The 19282-nt window shown below is 32.6% G+C and overlaps 1 long non-coding RNA gene across 2 annotated transcripts; it reads right to left on the reverse strand.

Annotated features, from left to right (window-relative positions):
• Positions 1–16704: 16704 nt before the first annotated feature.
• LOC127721883 (uncharacterized) lies at positions 16705–17282 on the reverse strand. 2 transcript variants are annotated; one of them, XR_007991504.1, is made up of 2 exons: positions 17166–17282; positions 16705–17081 (listed from the first exon to the last, which is right to left on the reverse strand). It is a non-coding gene; the product is annotated as an uncharacterized LOC127721883 (long non-coding RNA). The 2 variants fall into 2 exon arrangements; XR_007991503.1 differs by having other exon boundaries at positions 16705–17123.
• Between the last annotated feature and the right edge of the window lie 2000 nt (positions 17283–19282).

The raw sequence follows: 19282 nt of genomic DNA on the forward strand, positions 1-19282 counted from the left end.
CGGCGCACTTACATGCATTTTTAAGCATACCTAGCAACTTGAAATGCATATTTTATCACAAAGGATTGTAGATAAGCGATATTTTCTGTTGAGATAACATTTCTAACATTTTATTGTTGAATTACATAAAGAAAAAATATTATTTTTTTTAAATATTTGTCCAAAAATCAACTGCATATGTTACTTACACAAATATCTACATTTTTTTAAAATGACCCGTGTATCGAAGCTATCTTAGCTAGGATGTGGCCTCATCACTTTTCTAATAGTTACAGAATAGAAAACTGGGACTTAAACACAATTTGGTTTTTGAATGCATCGAATTTCACCTGAAGTAATACATTTTAAGATTAAGTGTCCGATTCCCCAAAACGTGTCTATTCTCCCCAAACGTGTTCGTAATATTCAATATTGCCCAAACTTGTCCAATAATTGTTATCGCCAAAACGTGTCCACTGGCCGTGAATTAACCTCAGCTTCAACATACGTGATTTCTGATAACTTATCAATGAGTGGGTAAAAATTGACTCCTGTATGTAATGTCTATTTTCAAAAGATTTGATATAAAGTACATGTACATATTGTTTTGAATAGCCCGAATATTTTAACAGGTGAAATCTTTTGATTAAGGAAAGAACTTACATACTAAAATTTGTGTTATAAACGAATATGTATAAATAATTGTTTAGTGCCAAGAATAATGGTATCGATATATATGGGAAATGACTTCATAACAAAACTCTCACATTATCATTTCTTGTGAATATTTATTTCTTTAGATACTGACTTTTTGTGGCTTAATTCAACAACACACTTTTTTCACACAAGATTTGTTATCAAACTGAATGACATTTTTTCTTTTTCCTCTTCTTTTCTTTTTCAATTACCATGTACATGTGTGAGGCTATGCATGGGTCACCATTTATGAGGATATGAATGGGATTTACAAAAAAAGTGAATAATGGGACCAAACAATTTAAATAACAGGTGATGAAATATGAAGATTAGATTGATTAATTGTTGGTTGCTTAACGTCCGGCGGCAAATATTTCATGCATGTTTAGGACTAATAAAAATACTAATTGGCAGAAGAATAAAGAATAGAGCGAAATTGTAGAAAAATAAAAGAAATATAACTACAGAAACGATGATCTGACACCCCAACCATTACCACACACTCTAATACATGTAAATATAAAAAAAGAAGATGTGGTATGATTGCCAATGAGACAACCCTCTAAAAGAGACCAAATGACACAGAAATTAACAACTATAGGTCACCGTACGGCCTTCAACAATGAGAAAAGCCCTACCCTTTTTAACTGATGTATGGGACTTGCATGTTAGTAACTGCTAGTAGTTCTTTGTAAATTTATGTTTCATTGTCATTTTGTTTACTAGTAGTTTCCTTTGTCACCTATTCTATCATCGGACTCTTACTTCTTTTTAACTGAGTGTTACTGTGCGTATTGCTTTGTGTTTTTTTCTACATTGGCTAGAGGTATTGGCGGAGGGTTGAGATTTCAATAAAAATGTTTAACCCCACCGCATGTTTGCGCCTGTCCCATGTCAGGAGCCTCTGACCTTTGTTAGTCTTGTATGAATTATAATTTTAGTTCATTTATATATTTTAAAGTTAAGTATGACGTCCATTTTCACCAAACTAGTACACATTTTTGTTTAGTGGCCGGCTGAAGTACGCCTCCGGGTGCGTACGTGTGCTTTTCTCGCTGTATTGACGACCAATTGGTGGCCTTCGGCTGTTTTCTGCTCTATGTATAAAAAAGGAGATGTGGTATGATTGCCAATTAGTAAACTCTCCACAACAGACAAATGACACAGAAATTAACTACTATAGATCACCGTACTGCCTTCAATAATGAGCAAAGCCCGTACCTCATAGTCAGCTATAAGAGGCCCGAAATGACAATGTAAAACAATTCAAACGAGAAAACTAACGGCCTGATTTATGTACAAAAAATAAACGAAAAACAAATAAGTAACACATAAACAAACGACAACCACTGCATTACAGGCTCCTGACTTGGGACAGGCACAAACATGCAGAATGTGGCGAGTTAAACATGTTAGCGGGATCCCAACCATCCTCCAAATATTGAACAGTAGTGTAACAGTATAACATAAGAACAACCTATAATAATCAGTTGAAAAAATCTTAACTCGCCAGATGGATATAAATACAAATACAGCTGTACACAGAGTGGACGTGGCAGGGTACTTGTACATCCCAACAACAAAAAGACAATATAAGTTCATATCTGAGAGTACTCGCAGTAACTGACAGCTAGTCTAAAGCCACTAGCAACTAATAAAAAACCATGCATCTAAGACTAAATCTATGGGCGGGTTCTTGTCTCTTTGACACATTCCCCATGGCCATTCATAATTTTACACAATACTTTCACGAATGTTTAATACAATTCAGTTCAGACTAAAACAATTTACTCTGTAATAACGCGTTAATTTCACATCATGTAAACATAAAACTATGTTAAAATATAATGTCATACGTAAAAAAATTTGCAGTTAATGAAAAGTTAATGAAGTTTCCATACGTTTCAGCCATTGGCCTTTTTGTTGGAATTAAATAACCAACAATCATAATGCTTAGATTCATTACATATAACTACAACTTTACCACGCTTTTTCTCTTTTAATTTTTTTTTCTATCGTGTGTACACATTGTTCATTCTGTCAGGTCCTCACGTTTTTATTTATTTATTCGAAGGTCTTTTTAGTTTTTTGATAAATTGCTGTGCCAAATACTCTTTTTTTTGCAGTGACTTTTAGATTTTTCATTTATTCTGGAATGATGTAGCAATATTAGTTCGAATCAAATCATGTTTTCATACGAATGTCGGTTATTTCAAAAACTGTCCACTATACATCATTTTTATTTTAAATATTCTATAAACATGCTTAACTATCAAATCTTCTATTTTTACTTGCAGCTTGACTCTTTCTAATCGCACTTTACATTCGTAACTCGCAACTCGACTTTCTATGAATAAGAAATGTAGAATTTTTTTCAGTTCGATAATGATTTTCTTTAAATTTGTTGCCTAACAATGTAAATTTGTGGTTGTATTTTTTGCTTTCAAACTTTACGTCTTTAGGAAATTTAATCAATTTTTAAAAAAGTCATCCATATCTGTCATAATTCAATAGAAATCCTTCAAAAGAAAACGCGAATTCAAGGCTTTTTACCAGATATACCGCTATGAATATAGAAAGATGTGAAAACAGAGGGCTATGAGATTAATAAACAATATTTGGTGTGCTAATGATATCGTTAGGTACCAACCTTCATTATTTTTTTACTTGATCTGTACGCAGCAGCAATACTATGACTGATAGTTGATGGTTTACGTCCAGTGTCAAATATGTCATGCATGTACAGGATGCGATATGTTGATTTAAAAAGAAAGGGCTGTTCCGTTTGAAGGTAAGGAATTGGAGACAGCCACTGCTAGGATATTGATAAGGACAGACATTTATCTAGCAATAGGTCACCAGCATGTCAACCCTCAGGAACATATAGACATGAAGCATCCGTCCAAGTTCCGATCGAACGTGGCAACGTATTTATACATCCCGCACAGTTAAACGGACGTCCATCTCAAGCAAAGGTTACTATACCAGAATGTAAGACGTTTAGCAGTTTTATTCAGAAAATAGACTAAAGTGTAAACAAAATCAATTGCTATTTAGGAAATATTAACACTAGGCAATTTCAAACACGGACTTAATTAAGTCCGATTGAAAATTTGAATGCATCTCAAAATGTATATGAACATAAACGAGCACACATTGACACATTCTCAATATAAAAACACTAATACCCTTTCATTGAACAATTAAAGCCTGCTAGTTAATCAACTCATAAAATCTATTTTCTTATTTTTATAAATGTACATTGTAGCATACTGTTTGAAAGCGGCAAACATACATTTGTATATATTTAATCGTACGGTCTTGAACTATGAGCAATACCAGTAGAGTGTAGTTTACTTTAAAAAGACACTGGTACAACATAATGTGAAATATGCTTTTCAAAAGAGCAAACCAAAGATCAAATATATGTTAAAAACTATAAAAAAAAAGTAATTAACGACCACTGATAGTTTCGGACAGACATACTAAATAATATAACAGGTTTAATCATATTTTTGAACGCTTAATCCTCCCTCGTCTAGTGACAGTCGTGTTGTGGCAGTACTCTTTTCGTGCATTAAGTTTAAAATAAATCATATTCTATAAACCGCTATACAGTATGGGTTTTCCTCAATGTTGAAGGCCGTGGTGTTGACTAAATTGAGGTAAATTGTATGGCTTTCCAAATACCGTTTCGATTCCTAACATCACTGAAGAGACATTAATTGTCGAAATCCGGATATGGTGTACAAATTTTTGCACCTCATGTTTGCGGTATACCATCTTTTCCGCAAGTTTAATGTTTTCTGTTTAGTATTAAATTTATAATTAAGATCCATTTATTACATCAGTGATCCGTTTATTTGGCAATCGCCAATGGCAGTCAGCAGGATTTAAGAACATTTGTTGTTCGACCTGTTAGTCAAATGCGTTTTGTTAAAATATACTTTTTCACTTTTTTGGTCTTTTGGAAAATGTTGTTTGTGCTGTATTTAAACCCCTCTAACAAGAAATTTGTTTTGCATGCACACGTATAAAAATTGCGGTATTTATCCAACGCAATCATAGGTTTGAACGTTGTTTTCAATTTAGACTTGTATATATATATATATATATTAAATGACTGAATAATAGCCAACGATAAATCTTATGGGGCGGTGGATCATATAAATATGATACAGTACACTACAAAATATAATATATAACCAGTCTAAAAGGGTACAACATCACCAAAAAATGACAATAAACGAACAAATGTAACTATAAATATTTCGGATAACAGATATCCTTCATCAATATGAGCACGATGTAAAATGAATCAGATAAATCTATTCTGATTATTAAACTATAGCAATCTTGAATTCTATACAATGAAAAAAGTGAAACAGTTTCACCCGAACATCATATGTAGAGACGCTAATAAATTTTTAAAATTTCCAAAAAACGACTCAAAGACATGCCTAAAATGAAAAAAGTAATTATAGATATGAACTGGCACAACTTTAACATTCCAAAATGACGTCATGCTACGTCATTTTGGACCGTTATATATATATATATATATATATATAGATATTAAATGACTGAATAATAGTCAGCGATAAATCTTACGGGGCAACTCGTCTAAACATCAGCTCAACAATGTATGCGAAGCCAAGGTGGTCGAGTAGTCTAGCGCGTCGGATAAAGTGCATGCGATTTGATGTCACAATATTTCAGTAGCATGAGTTCGAATCCCGGGGAGGGAAGAGCAAAAAATTTGCGAAAGCAAATTTACAGATCTAACATTGTTGGGCTGATGTTTAAACGAGTTGTATATACAGAACGTACAGTAACACAGCCATGTATCACCATCACTGCTGGTGATCCGATGGATAAATCTGTTGTAGAGTTGTCACTGGTTCAGACGTATATATATATATAAACGCATAAAAAGTGTACACAACAACACCAATAACAAAAAAAAAGAAACTATAAATGTAATTATTTATAAATATTTCGGATAACAGATATCCTTTAGCAGTAAATATGATTGTGATGTTGAATGAATCATATATCAGTCTACTTAGATTAAACTATAACAATCTTGAAATGTATACAATAAAAAAGTCCAACACATCAGGTAAGACGCTTGCACAATTCTAAATATGTGTTAAACACGACATAGGTTATATGACCAGTTACACCAGAGAGTTGAACTATATGCTTTAAATAAAAATAATAATGTGCAATATGAACTAGCACAATTCTAAAGCTTTAACGGTGACGACAGTTATGATGTTACAAGAACGATTGCGTCAATAAGAATTCCAAATAAACAGCACTGAACGATCTAAATTTGTAAATATTTCAAATTTGACAACGGTAGAGTAGTCACAACAGAGTCTGCGTATTTAAACACCGCAAACGAACGGCCGTTAAAATATAATAATAAATTTTGACTAAGGTTAACTAGTTGAACGTGGCTTGGTACTTTTACATCCCTCAAAAAATTAATCAATTTAAATTGGTATATTCAACAGATTTATTTTAGAGATGCGTAAGTTAAAGAAATAGAATAAGAATCTTCAAAGCATTAAATCAAGTATTTTCAACACAGTTTGAGTTTTCATTTCACTCTGTATTCATACTATTTGTGGTGCATACTAATGCATATGCTGTACATTTATTTTATGGGCACTGCAAATCATAGCTTAGAAAGAAAACTAAATTTAATGGAGGTAGTCTAAAAGATAACAGTAGTCATCCCTACTAGAGACTAGACCACTTTTTTCCCGTTGACCCAATGTTAAAGCCACTATCTTGGTTGAAGGAGGGAATTTTCGATAAAGGTCAAACGGTCAATATAAGAAATAAACAGTTGCAGCCGATAGTTGTATTGTCAGCTAATTAATTATAATTCCCACATCAAGATTGTGATGAATATTGCAATTAAGAAACGATTTTAATTGAATTGGGTATGTCATTAGGTATTTATAGTTAATAAGTATAAAGTAATTTCAGAATATTACACAATGACTAACCAGGTAGATATAGTTTTGACAGGTGTAATTTTAACGATTAGATTAACTTAACTTGCAATTATTAAGGAAATACATGTTATTAATCAAGAGATGGATGACAGAAAATAGAAAGAAGAAAAATCCACGTTTATCGTGTGATTTGTTTGTATAAATATATATGAATGACATAGTTAACGATCTAAATATTCATTGGTTTCATGATTATAAATAGATTTGTGTGAAATCCTATAAAAAGCATGCACAATGATTTGTTACGATGCAAACATTATTTTTGTTTTGTGTGAAAGTCAGCTGTAACTTTTTTGGTTTAAAATGCGTGTATTTCAGAAATTAATTAATATCTAAAACATATGTTTTGATAAACGACAGATCAACAACTAGATTATTCCTGTTTATATCTGCTTATGGTAAACGATGTATACAGGGTAAATAAAAAAGTGTTTAATGCTGTACATGACTTGTCCACTGTTATGAGTCTGACTATTCATCCGATCCTACACATGCACGGTCTCGTTTATCGAGGGGAGACTCCGCCATTTTAGGAGTCAGCTTCACATCTTCCAAACGTTTCTTATATTCAAAGGGCACCAGAAATGTTTAGATTTCATGTATATTTACCTTTTGATAATATACTCGAAAAAGAAACATGTTTTTTATTTTTTGGCAAAAGGATGTTGGTATAGAAAACAATACACAGTGTTTTATTTTATGTTTTTATTTGTAAAACAATTATAGAAGAAATAATGTACATATTGTTTATAGAATCCTCTTCCTTTGGTTTTTATCACTTTCTCAATTTTCCACAAAGAATCGTCTTTGATGTGAATTCTTTGAAGTTCTGATTGGTAGTAGGATCCACCTATTCCTTCTCCATGGTAGTCCTTGATGCGATAAGAAGATGTCATATTTCTCCAAAATCTCTCTGATATTGTAAAGACCTCTAAGGTTCATTTTTCGTCATATTCACGAGAAAAGATATTTCTCAAATATGTATGCCTTACTTTATCTCCAAGTTTAAACTTGAAGTGGGAATGCTTCTTCAAATTTTCAGAATACGACTTGGAAAGATATGTCGATAATCTAACAGTTTATTCGTTTTCTGTTTTCAATTGAATGGGTGACATGTCAATAGTGCTATGAATGATATTGTTGTATCCATCTGCAAAACTCTGAAGCTTGTCTGTATGTCTGAAAGACTGTTTGTAAGAAAAGTGGTGATACCTTTTTGTTTTTATGGTTTTGATAACATGCTCGGACGCAGATGACTTAACCTCGTTAAAGGCATAAAAATGAGTTATTCCTTATTTTCGAAAAACTGCCTGAACTGTTTTTGCTTTGAATTCTTGTCCCATATCTGTTTGGAACTCTTCCAGCTTTGAATATGTCTTGGAATGCAGTTGCCACTGATTTGCCTTTTTTATCTTTTTATTTTTTAACAGGAGGGGGTTGGGGGGGGGGGGACCTCCCCCTGTTAAACAATCATAAAATCGTGTAGTTGGCATTCATATTTACTAGGCATATGAATATATAAATGGGAATTCTGAGAGAATATATCATTTTACAGATGCCTACGTAAGAGAACAAATGGATGGACAAATATGTCCCAAGTGTAAAATAGGATTTTCAAGATAAGATAATATGTTGCGACATCATAGAAATAAACATGGAATTAGTCAACCATATCTACAGAGAAATGATGTATATCCACCGTCGATTCCGCTTCCTCCTCCTCCGCCGCCTCCGCAGAAGAAAGATTGCCTGTCGCCGCCTCCTCCTCCTCCTCCGCACCCTCCGCCGCAGCCGCCTCCGCAAACGGGAATTAGCCCGCAGCCGCAGCCGCCGCGGAACGATGATGCAGAACACTTTGTGTTGAAACATCCATTCACAATGACAGTGAACGGACCAACATCCTGTGGCAAAACATATTTTGTGAAACAACTCAGAATTCATGATTTATTCAACCTACTATTCAAAGAATCATTGGGCTATACAGACGTTGGCAGCCACTTTACGACGAAATACAAAGGACTGTTAATCCACATGTTGAATTTGTACAAGGTATACCACTTGATTTAGAGAAGAATAGCTATCTTGATCCAAGTGTAAGAAATATGATAGTTTTGGACGATTTGATGTATACATCAGCAAAAGATCCTAGAATAACTGACTTTTTTAAAGAAGGAATCCATCATAGAAATCTATCAGTTGTAGTATTAAATCAAAATCTTTACTTCAGTAAATATCCTTCACAGAGAAGAAATTGTCATAACTTGGTATTATTTAACAATCCTGTAGACAAACAACAAATGATTACTTTAGGCAGACAAATGTATCCGGGTAAAGTACCACATTTTTTAGAAAAATTTGAAGAATCAGCTAGTAAACCATTTGGTTATCTTCTTCTTGATTTAAAACCAACAACACCAGAATCGAAACGACTTCTTTCGAACGTATTCCAGCAACAATCACCAAAAATCATTGAATTCATTCCTTCTTCAAAGGAGATAAAAGCAGACCAGAATTCAGTCGTTCCTTATTCTTACAAAGACGATCCTAGTGAGCAGACGCATGAAAATATGCCCTCTTGTGACGATTGCAGAGTAGTGCTAGGCAGCTTGCACGATTTACAAAGACATATCAAACAATGGTGTCCAGGAAACGAATCTTTAAAAAGGAAAAAAGACGACGATGACCTTGATGACGAAAATTCTCCAAAAAAAAATGAAAACTGAATGAATTGAATATGATAGTGGCTCAGTTAATAATAGTGAAGTTGGAGAAGAAAATATAGACGAAAATGAGTGATACAACACCTTATTAAGTACAGCTATTGATACAACAGAAGAAACTTGGGATAAGAAATATGACAAGTATGTAAACGAGGGAATGAATAAGGACGATGCCTTTCAACGATGTAATTACAAAATAACCCCTCTTGTCCAACAGCAGTTTTTTAAACGTTATACTGATTTGTTAATACTGATCGTTCCTCTGGAGAAAAGAAAAGTGCATTCTGACATTGTACGACAAATACAGGATGCTGTTGACGACGATAAAGATTATGAAACTGAAATTCTGCGTATTCTCCTGAAAAATTGGCATCAATTAAATGAATTATTTGATAATAATTACTTTGTAATTAATAGTGAAAATGAAGCTGGCGACGATGATGAGGAGGACAGTAATACTGACCACGATATACAGGAAGAACATTAATGTATCTAACCTACTGTATTACACAGACGTCATTAAATCCATAGTTATACTTGTGTTGACAACATGCCTGCATGAGAGAAATATCTAAAGGACATTTACTATAACCCGTCAAATCCTGCTAGCTTTTTTGGACCAGACAAACTTTATAACTTTGTACAAAAAGAGAGAAAATACAAACTAAGTAAATATAAAATACGAAAATGGCTACAAAGTCAGGAACCATACAGTTTACAACGACCATTAGGAAGACCGCAGAATAGAACGGAAATCATAGTTGCTGGCATAGATGACCAATGGTCTGTCGATCTCATGGATATGGTCAAGTTTTCAAAATACAACAAGGAATATAGATACGTATTGGTAGTCATTGATGTATTCTCAAAGTATCTATGGCTACGTAAATTAAAAGATAAAAAAGGCTTATCAGTGGCAACTGCATTCCAGGACATATTCAAAGCTGGAAGAGTTCTAAATAGATTAAGAACGGATATGGGACAAGAATTCAAAGCAAAAACAGTTCAGGCAGTTTTTAGAAAGGAAGGAATAACTCATTTTTATGCCTTTAACGAGGTTAAGGCATATGTGTCCGAGCGTGTTATCAAAAACCTTAAAAGCAAAAATGTATCGCTATTTTTCTTACAAACAGTCTTACAGATATATAGGCAAACTTCAAAGTTTTGCAGATGGATACAACAATACCATTCATAGCACTATTGGCATGTCACCCATTGAAGTGAAAACAGAAGAAAACAAAGAAACTGTTAGATTATCGACATATCATTCCAAGCCGAAATCTGAAAATTTGAAGAAGCATTCTCACTTCAAGTTTAAACTTGGAGATAAAGTAAGGCTTACATATTTGAGAAATATCTTTTCTCGTGAATATGACGAAAAATGGACTGGTGAGGTTTTTACAATATCAGGAAGACTTTTTAGAAATATGACACCTTTTTATCGCATCGAGGACTACCATGGAGAAGGAATAGGTGGATCCTACTATCATTCAGAACTTCAAAGAATTCACATCAAAGACGATTCTTTGTGGAAAATTGAGAAAGTGATAAAAACCAAAGGATCCTATAAACAATATTATATTAAATTGTTACATTGGCCTCACAAGTTTAAATCTTGGGTTAAAGCCAGTGACATTGAGGACTATTTGTGTATTGAAATATACTATAATTGTACATTATTTCTTTTATAATTGTTTTACAAATAAAAGTATAAAATAAAACAGTGTATTGTTTTCTATACCAACATCCTTTTGCAAAAAAAAAAAGAACATGTATTTTCTCGAATATATTATCACAAAGGTAAACATACATGAAATCTAAACATTTCTGATGCCCTTTGAATACAAGAAACGTTCGGAAGATGTGAAGCTGACTCCTAAAACGGCGGAATCTTCCCTCGATAAACGAGACCGTGTGCAGGATCGGATGAATATTCAGACTCATAACAGTGGACAGGTCATGTCAAGCATCAAACACTTTTATTATTTACCCTGTATACATCGTTTACCGTAAGCAGATATAACCGGAATAATCTAGTTATTGATCTGTCGTTATCAAAACATATTTTTTAAATATTATTTAATTTCTGAAATACACGCATTTTAAACCAAAAAAGTTACAGCTGACTTTCACACAAAACAACAATAATGTTTGCATACAAATCATTGTGCATGCTTTTTTATAGGATTCCACACAAATCTATTTATAATCATGAAATCAATGAATATTCAGATCGTTAACAAGGTCATTTATATATATATACAAACAAATCACACGATAAACGTGGATTTTTCTTCTTACTATTTTCTGTCATCTATCTCGTGATTAATAACATGTATTTCCTTAATGATGGCAAGTTAAGTTAATCTAATTGTTAAAATTACACCTGTCAAAACTATATCTACCTGGTTAGTCATTGTGTAATATTCTGAAATTACTTTATACTTATTAACTATAATTACCTGATGACATACCCAATTCAATTAAAAACGTTTCTTAATTGAAATATTCATCACAATCTTGATGTAGGAATTATAATTAATTAGCTGACAATACAACTATCGGCTGCAACTGTTTATTACTTATATTGACCGTTTGACCTTTATTGAAAATCCCTCCTCCAACCAAGATGGTGGCTTTAACATTAGGTCAACGGGGAAAAAGTGGTCTAGTCTCATTGGGATGACTACTGAGAACAATTTTCCACTTTTTTGCTATTTATTTTTATTATATAAAATAGGTTTCTAAAGCGGTCATTACATGTAGAACAGTGGTTGCTAATCAGGAATATTAATTAAGGAATTTTAAAGTAATGTAGAATTCCTTATATATACATGATATAAGCTGATTATTACCCTTGTATATGAACTACACGTCACAAAAGGGTTTAGGAGGAAATAAAAATAAAAAAATAAAATACTCCTACCCGCCCCATTTTTTTTCAAACATATGGATGAAACTCTACTAATTAATTTTAGTTGGCCTTATTTGTCATGTTGTATATGTCATGTATGTTGTACACTTGGATTACGCAATGTCATATTTATCATATGTGCTTTATCCGGAGAGATGTATGTCTCAGCTTTATCTAATAAAATATATAAAATCGAATGAAGTCTTGGGATCGCCCAGAATCGATGAATATTATATAAAAGTCCAAACAAAGCACATAATTCATTCATAACAGTTTCATAAAACTGTCAGAATTATAAACTTTTCTAAAAATAGATGCGAACAATAAAAACTGTAAATAAACACATTTTACAGTTGAATTCGACAAGCCAATTAAGACACTCGGTTATAGACCCCAATTTATTTGAGAATGCAGACCAGTAGCTCATAAATAATAAGTTGCCAATAAAATGACAAATAAAGGCAATAGTAGTATACCGCTGTTCGATACTCATAAATCGATAGAGATAAAAACAAATCCGGGTTACAAACTAAAACTGAGGGAAACGCATCAAATATAAGAGAACAACGACACAGCAAAAACACAACATTAAAATGTAACACACACAGAAACGAACTATAATATAACAATGGCCATTTTCCTGACTTGGTATAGGACATTTTAAGTGAGGTGCATCGATATGATATACTAGAATTGTTATCCTAAATATATGATATATAAGAAAAAATGCACATAAAGCAACAATTTGATAATAGATTGTAGTTTCTCCCTTCTGGAAACTCGCAATCACAAACACCTAAGGGGCGTACAAAAGGGCCACCACACAATTAAATATCAAATAAACATAAAAAACACCTATATTATAATAACCAAGTGCGTTTCAAAATACTTTGTTATGTATTCTATTTGCAATAGTTTACTTTTATAAGATATAAAGGTAATGTTGAACACACGAAAGCTGAAAACCGTTCTCCTGTTTTTAAACAGTAACCCAGATTACCGCAACCATTACTGATGATGCAAATCTTATCATTAACATGTTAAAGATGAATGTCGTTATAATCTGTGTCACGCATACAGCTGATAAAATAAAAACTATGTCAAATGTTAAAAATTACCAGAACAGCTTCTGATATATATTAGTAAGACAAAATGTAATTGAGAATGTTTTCATGAAAAATAAGGTTTTGAAGTTGTAAAAATAATTGATTGTAAGACAATGTAATTCCCTTAATTCTTTGAGGTGCTTTCTCATAATTTCCGAATTCTACAAGATTTACAGGCGCTTGGATTATTTCTTTTTCTACTTTGTATCGATCTGATGAGTTAAGATCTTTTCAACTGATTTTTATAGTTTGTTCTTATGCTGTACTGTTACACCACTCTCCCAGGTAAGGGGGGGTGGTTGGCGCGCCGTCAAACTAGTTTATCCCCGCCACAGTCTGTATCTGCCTGTCCCAAGTCAGGAGCCTGTAATTAAGTGGTTGTCGTTTGTTGCTGTATATCAAATTTGTATTTCGTTCATTATTTTGTACATTAATCGTTTGAATTGTTTAACAGTTTTCACCTTAGTCTCTTGGGAAGAGTTGTGTCATTGGTAATCATACCACATCTTCTTATTTTTATTATTATGAATCATTCTCAAGTTATGAACTGAAGAAAAACATAAAACATTCGAATGAGGATTAAAGTGACACTCGATATCCCCCTCTCCCTGAGTATAAGTGATAACAAGAAATGTTTCACTTGTCTGACATAATGTCGGCACATATCCATTCAAAAATTTGATTGTTTGTCTGTGTACAATTATATTATTAATCTACGGTATATCTAAGATCAAGTGAACGATTATGATAATATTTGTTGTGTTTGGATTTCAACTGCAATAAAACAGGATTATCTTTCTTGATCTGCGAGTTCTGAATTTTGAATTTTGAATTTTGAATTTTGAATTCCTTCTCGGCTTTCGTATTTGACCTCTAATGATTTACTTTTACAACAGTGACTTGGATGGAGAGTTGTCTCATTGGCACTCATACCACATCTTCTTATATCTATCGTAAGTTTTCCATTTTTCCTCCACCTAAGTTTCCTTGATTTCCTTCCAATAAAGTGCCGAGCTGTGTTACACATATCATTGGTATAAGTGAAAATAAATATTATGTCATGTATGTATCGAGTTTGAAAGTTTGTTTTTTAATTTTATTGTCTGATTTAAAGATCAATTTGTTTCTACGGGATTTGCTCTTTCAGTCGTAGTGTTAATATTTTCTTAATAAGCACTCATGGTTGTCACAATGTTGCTTTTTTTTTGTTATCAATCTTTTGCTATCGCTTTCAAATATTAACACATTAAAAAAAATGTATTTTGAAGGCATATTAGGTTGGGTTTTAACAATTTGATTTGAAAGAAAAAAGAATTGTTTGAAGCATATTTGCTTATAATTAGTCTTCTATTATGTTTTTAGTTTTCTCCAAATACATGTACTATGTAAACGTTATTGGGACATGATAATGAATTGTGAATTGATGCCATGGAAATTGGTGACGTTATCTAATCAAAATGAACGTTACGAACGAAACTGCATCAACATTGACATCACACAAATAATATTCAGTTCAGCACATCTATTGAGTTCCAAAATAGGAAAGTATGAAGAATACAAGAGTGTTAGAGCATTGGTTTCTGCGATATCACAAATATACTAGCAAAATTAAAAAAAAAAATATATTCAAGAATAAAATTTTAAAAGCAAGATTATTGCTCCCCGTTTCAGTTTTAAATGAAGTCCCTGTCATTTCAAACAAAAAAAAATCAACAAAGCAAACTGCAAATATTCAAGTACTCAACAAAAAAGAAACAATACACATTTACTATATAATACTGTCCATAGAAACCAAAGAATACAAAGCTTTCCATGATTGTCTCTATAACCAAGAAAAAGATACGCATCAATATAAAACACCCAAACTATAATCAGCTTAATTCTGTAAAGGCAGTACTAAGATGTCAGCCTTAGTAACAAAGTACCCCGATCGCTATCATATATATATGTTTATGTCGAACACGTACTGGACGCATGAGAACATGATCCGTAAGCGTTGGATTGTCTATAGACACAACTGGTGGTTGAGGTATCTGTCTGTTTATTTATTGTCTGTGAGTCTTCGGAAACCTTACCTGCTTCAATCATAACGTATTATGTATTCCTCAGATGAGTTGCATATACACCCATCCCTTCAATAATAATTTTTGACTGAGTTTTGAATTTCTTGAAAATTTATTAACGACAGACAGAAAATATGAACAAAAAACATTAAGAACGGCTATACCAGTAAAACTTACTAATGTAACTAGATGGATTTGTCGACTCCTTTTATGAGTAATAACCTTATCATATAGCAAGTCTGAGCGAATTTGATCATTTCCGCCTTTATCTTGTACGCGAACGGCTCTCAATTACTACTGACATTTTCTTTCCCAGTGGACTAATTGTTCGATTAAATCAGTTTTTTATTAACGTCAAAGGTAATATGTGAATACTGTTATGTCTTCACAAAGTAACAAATAAAAACCCCAGCAGTTACTACAACTTACTGTTCTAATTGTCAGAAGTACTTTATCGTGATACAAAGAAACAGAACGCAGTAAGATATGTCATACAACAACCACCTACAAGGCCTCTTACTAACTTCGGATAGCTTGTTTTCTTTAGAATTTTTGCTGCTCAATCATTTGTTTTTATTTTTGCTTCTTAATTATTTTTATATTTTTGCTGACCCGTTTTATTTTGTTAGTGAATTGACAGATAACTGTCGGTCAAGATGTTTTATCTAGGTAACATGTATGATATTTGATCGTTAGACGAAACAAATCTTGTAAACAGTGCGAGATCCATCAATACACAGTCATGTTTTTTTTTCACTTTTACAATACTCAGTGGCTTCTTATTCGACATTGATTTCAAAATTTATATTTGTTTTTCGTACTGAAGGTTTATTGTTGCATTCATATGAAAGACAACTTGGAAATTTAGTTTTTGCATATTGTGTTGTATTTGTATTACCCTTCCGGAGCACCTGATACCAGCCCTGGTTTTTAGTGGGGTTTGTGTTGCTCACTCTTTAGTTTTTCTATTTTGTGTTTTGTGTACTGTTGTTTTTCTTTCCGTCATTTTTCGTTTTTGCCATGGCATTTTCAGTTTGTTTTTGACTTAGGAGTTTGAATATCTCTTTAGTATCTTTTGCCTCTCTTCCTCAAACTGACCATGTTGTTGATTTATAACAGTTACTGTATTTTTTTTATCCGTAGAAAATTGCAAATACCAGAATGGAAAGCAAGCATAATTAATGAAAGAAAAGATTATCCACATTAATTGATTTATTACATATAAAATAAGAAAAAAATAAGTACATTATATAGGCGAAAACAAAGTGCAAATCAAGTTTTACACATAATACCTTCATATTGACCAGTATGTTTTATTAATATGTGACTTTGTTAATATCACACATTGATATTCAAATAAAATTACAGAAATAAAAGTATGAAGTTACACAACATATTTAAGAGTTTCTAATTCATTGTACTTTCAGATTTTCGTATACTTCTTCATTATTGTCAGCATTGAATTGAGTATTAGCATATGCACCCCTATCGATATTGTCAACATTACACTGAGTATGAGTAGTAGCAACCTCGGTATTGTCAACATTACACTGAGTATGAGTAGTAGCAACCTCGATATTGTCAACATTACACTGAGTATGAGTAGTAACAACCTCGATATTGTCAACATTACACTGAGTATGAGCTGTAGCAACCTCGGTATTGTCAACATTACACTGAGTATGAGCTGTAGCAACCTCGGTATTGTCAACATTACACTGAGTATGAGCTGTAACAACCTCGGTATTGTCAACATTACACTGAGTATGAGATGTAGCAACCTCGGTATTACTACAAGTGTCATAAACACCACTCTGTGTACCAATAGAACGCCCCGTACATTCATAATCATTTGGTTGACTGGTTATTCTGAGTTGACTAAGGCCTTCGTTAGTACTGAAAAAATGAGAAATACAGTCAAATATTAACTTTTTTCATATATTATTTAAAATGTTTTAATCAATGAAAGAACAAGTTCTAACAAATGAAACGAAATACGTATTTTATGTTGTATGAGGGTTTTGCAAGAAGTACTTATTTTCGAATAACTGATGTTTCGCAATGTATGTATTTTTTTCTCTCAAGAATTTGTAAAAACATGCGTTTGCGATTGTGTTTTGAAACATTTTTTACATTTGAGGCAGCCTCCTCAACTCATGTATGTGTCATTATACTTTTGGAACTCTTCAATTTAGGATTATTGAATAAGACACAAACTCCATTTAGGTTTGGTAATTTTTTTCTCTTTTTTTTTAGATTTATATAATGTAAACTGATGACATAACTTTGCGTCGGAATGAAAATACTTGAAATTCAAGGAAGTATAAGTCCTTAACATGCGAACTTTCTATTACGATTATCTCATTACCTTAATGTAGGGGGAAACAGGGCTACCAAATCAACTTTAACTGGTCTTCGAAGTGAATGGATATGGGAAGATAAACTCGTTACATATTTTGCCTTCACGTGAAGCAGATTTGTACTCTTTTTAAATATAATTGCACAACGTTCTATCAATTGAGTAGGCCGTTTTATATTCTAAAGGACTATTGGTAATTTAGGTGTTCGTACCCCAAGTAAAATTCGTCAAATCATTGATTGAATTTCTATTGTTTAGGACATTTTCAATCAATCACGACTGTGTGGTGTATACTTTGAAAATATTACCCATAATGCATTAGATTCAGAAACGGCGAATTATTTATACTGTTTGGTTAAATAGAAAGTTTGTAATAATAAGCATTTAAAAGTTCGTCCAATCTTAACTAATTAAATGAAAAAAAATGAGGACTGTAAGCAGCCGTCTCCTCCTCTTTGAATGCTGAAGTGACAGATGAAAGGAAACGCAATTAAAATAATACATACATGCATGTAACATTAAGGGTCTTCATTACCCAACCTTCCACCTGGATCGTTTCGTTGAATTAACCAAAATGTATGGCATAAAACACGTTTTACTCTAATTTCCTCATCATTTATTATATTACATGTAAACATATTCCGCACCACTTTTCAATTTTGGGAATCCTAAACAAATTAAAAACATTTTTGAACACTTATCTGAAAACAATAGGACATAATTGTCCTTATTACTCTGATATTGAGCGTGCTTGCACAAATATGCGTGTTCACATTTTCCGGCTTTTGGCTACTCTTTTTTTTTGTCCTTTTTAGTTGAGAAGCTCTTCATGTTTTTAAAAGGTTTTGGATTTTTAAATATGTTGGCACCAAGCAACACTGAAGAGATATTTTTTGTTCATCTGGTGCAGAGATATTGGCACCGAAAATGTTATTACCTTATAATAACTTTAAAGTGGGGCCGAAAATGAAAAAAAAAATACTATTACGTTTTAAATATACAAAAATTGCTAGCTTACCATTCATTTCTTTTTCTTTTTGCTGGAAAGCAAAACCACATACTAGTAAAAGCTCATCCTGTGCACATGAGTTCATTGTGAATAACCCAGTAAAAATTCTATACAAACAGATATACATGTACTTCCTAACATCTAAACTAAACACATATTGTTCATTTTGTGTGTCTCTTATTTTGTTTTGTTCATTATTTGTTTATTTGAATCGTTGAATCAGCACCAACAGGTTTTAACCATTGTCTAATATAAACACACTTGTAAATTTCATTCTAAAATAGACTTTTTTTTTACCTGCATCAGAACCTTAAGAAAAAGTCGTAATCGATACCAGGCTTATGATTCATTTCCCCTGGCACACGTTTCGATCATTGGTACACGAATTCAAGTAGTTATTTGGC

This window comes from Mytilus californianus, unplaced genomic scaffold (genome assembly GCF_021869535.1).
Source record: "Mytilus californianus isolate M0D057914Y unplaced genomic scaffold, xbMytCali1.0.p SCAF_12, whole genome shotgun sequence".
NCBI lineage: Eukaryota > Metazoa > Mollusca > Bivalvia > Mytilida > Mytilidae > Mytilus > Mytilus californianus.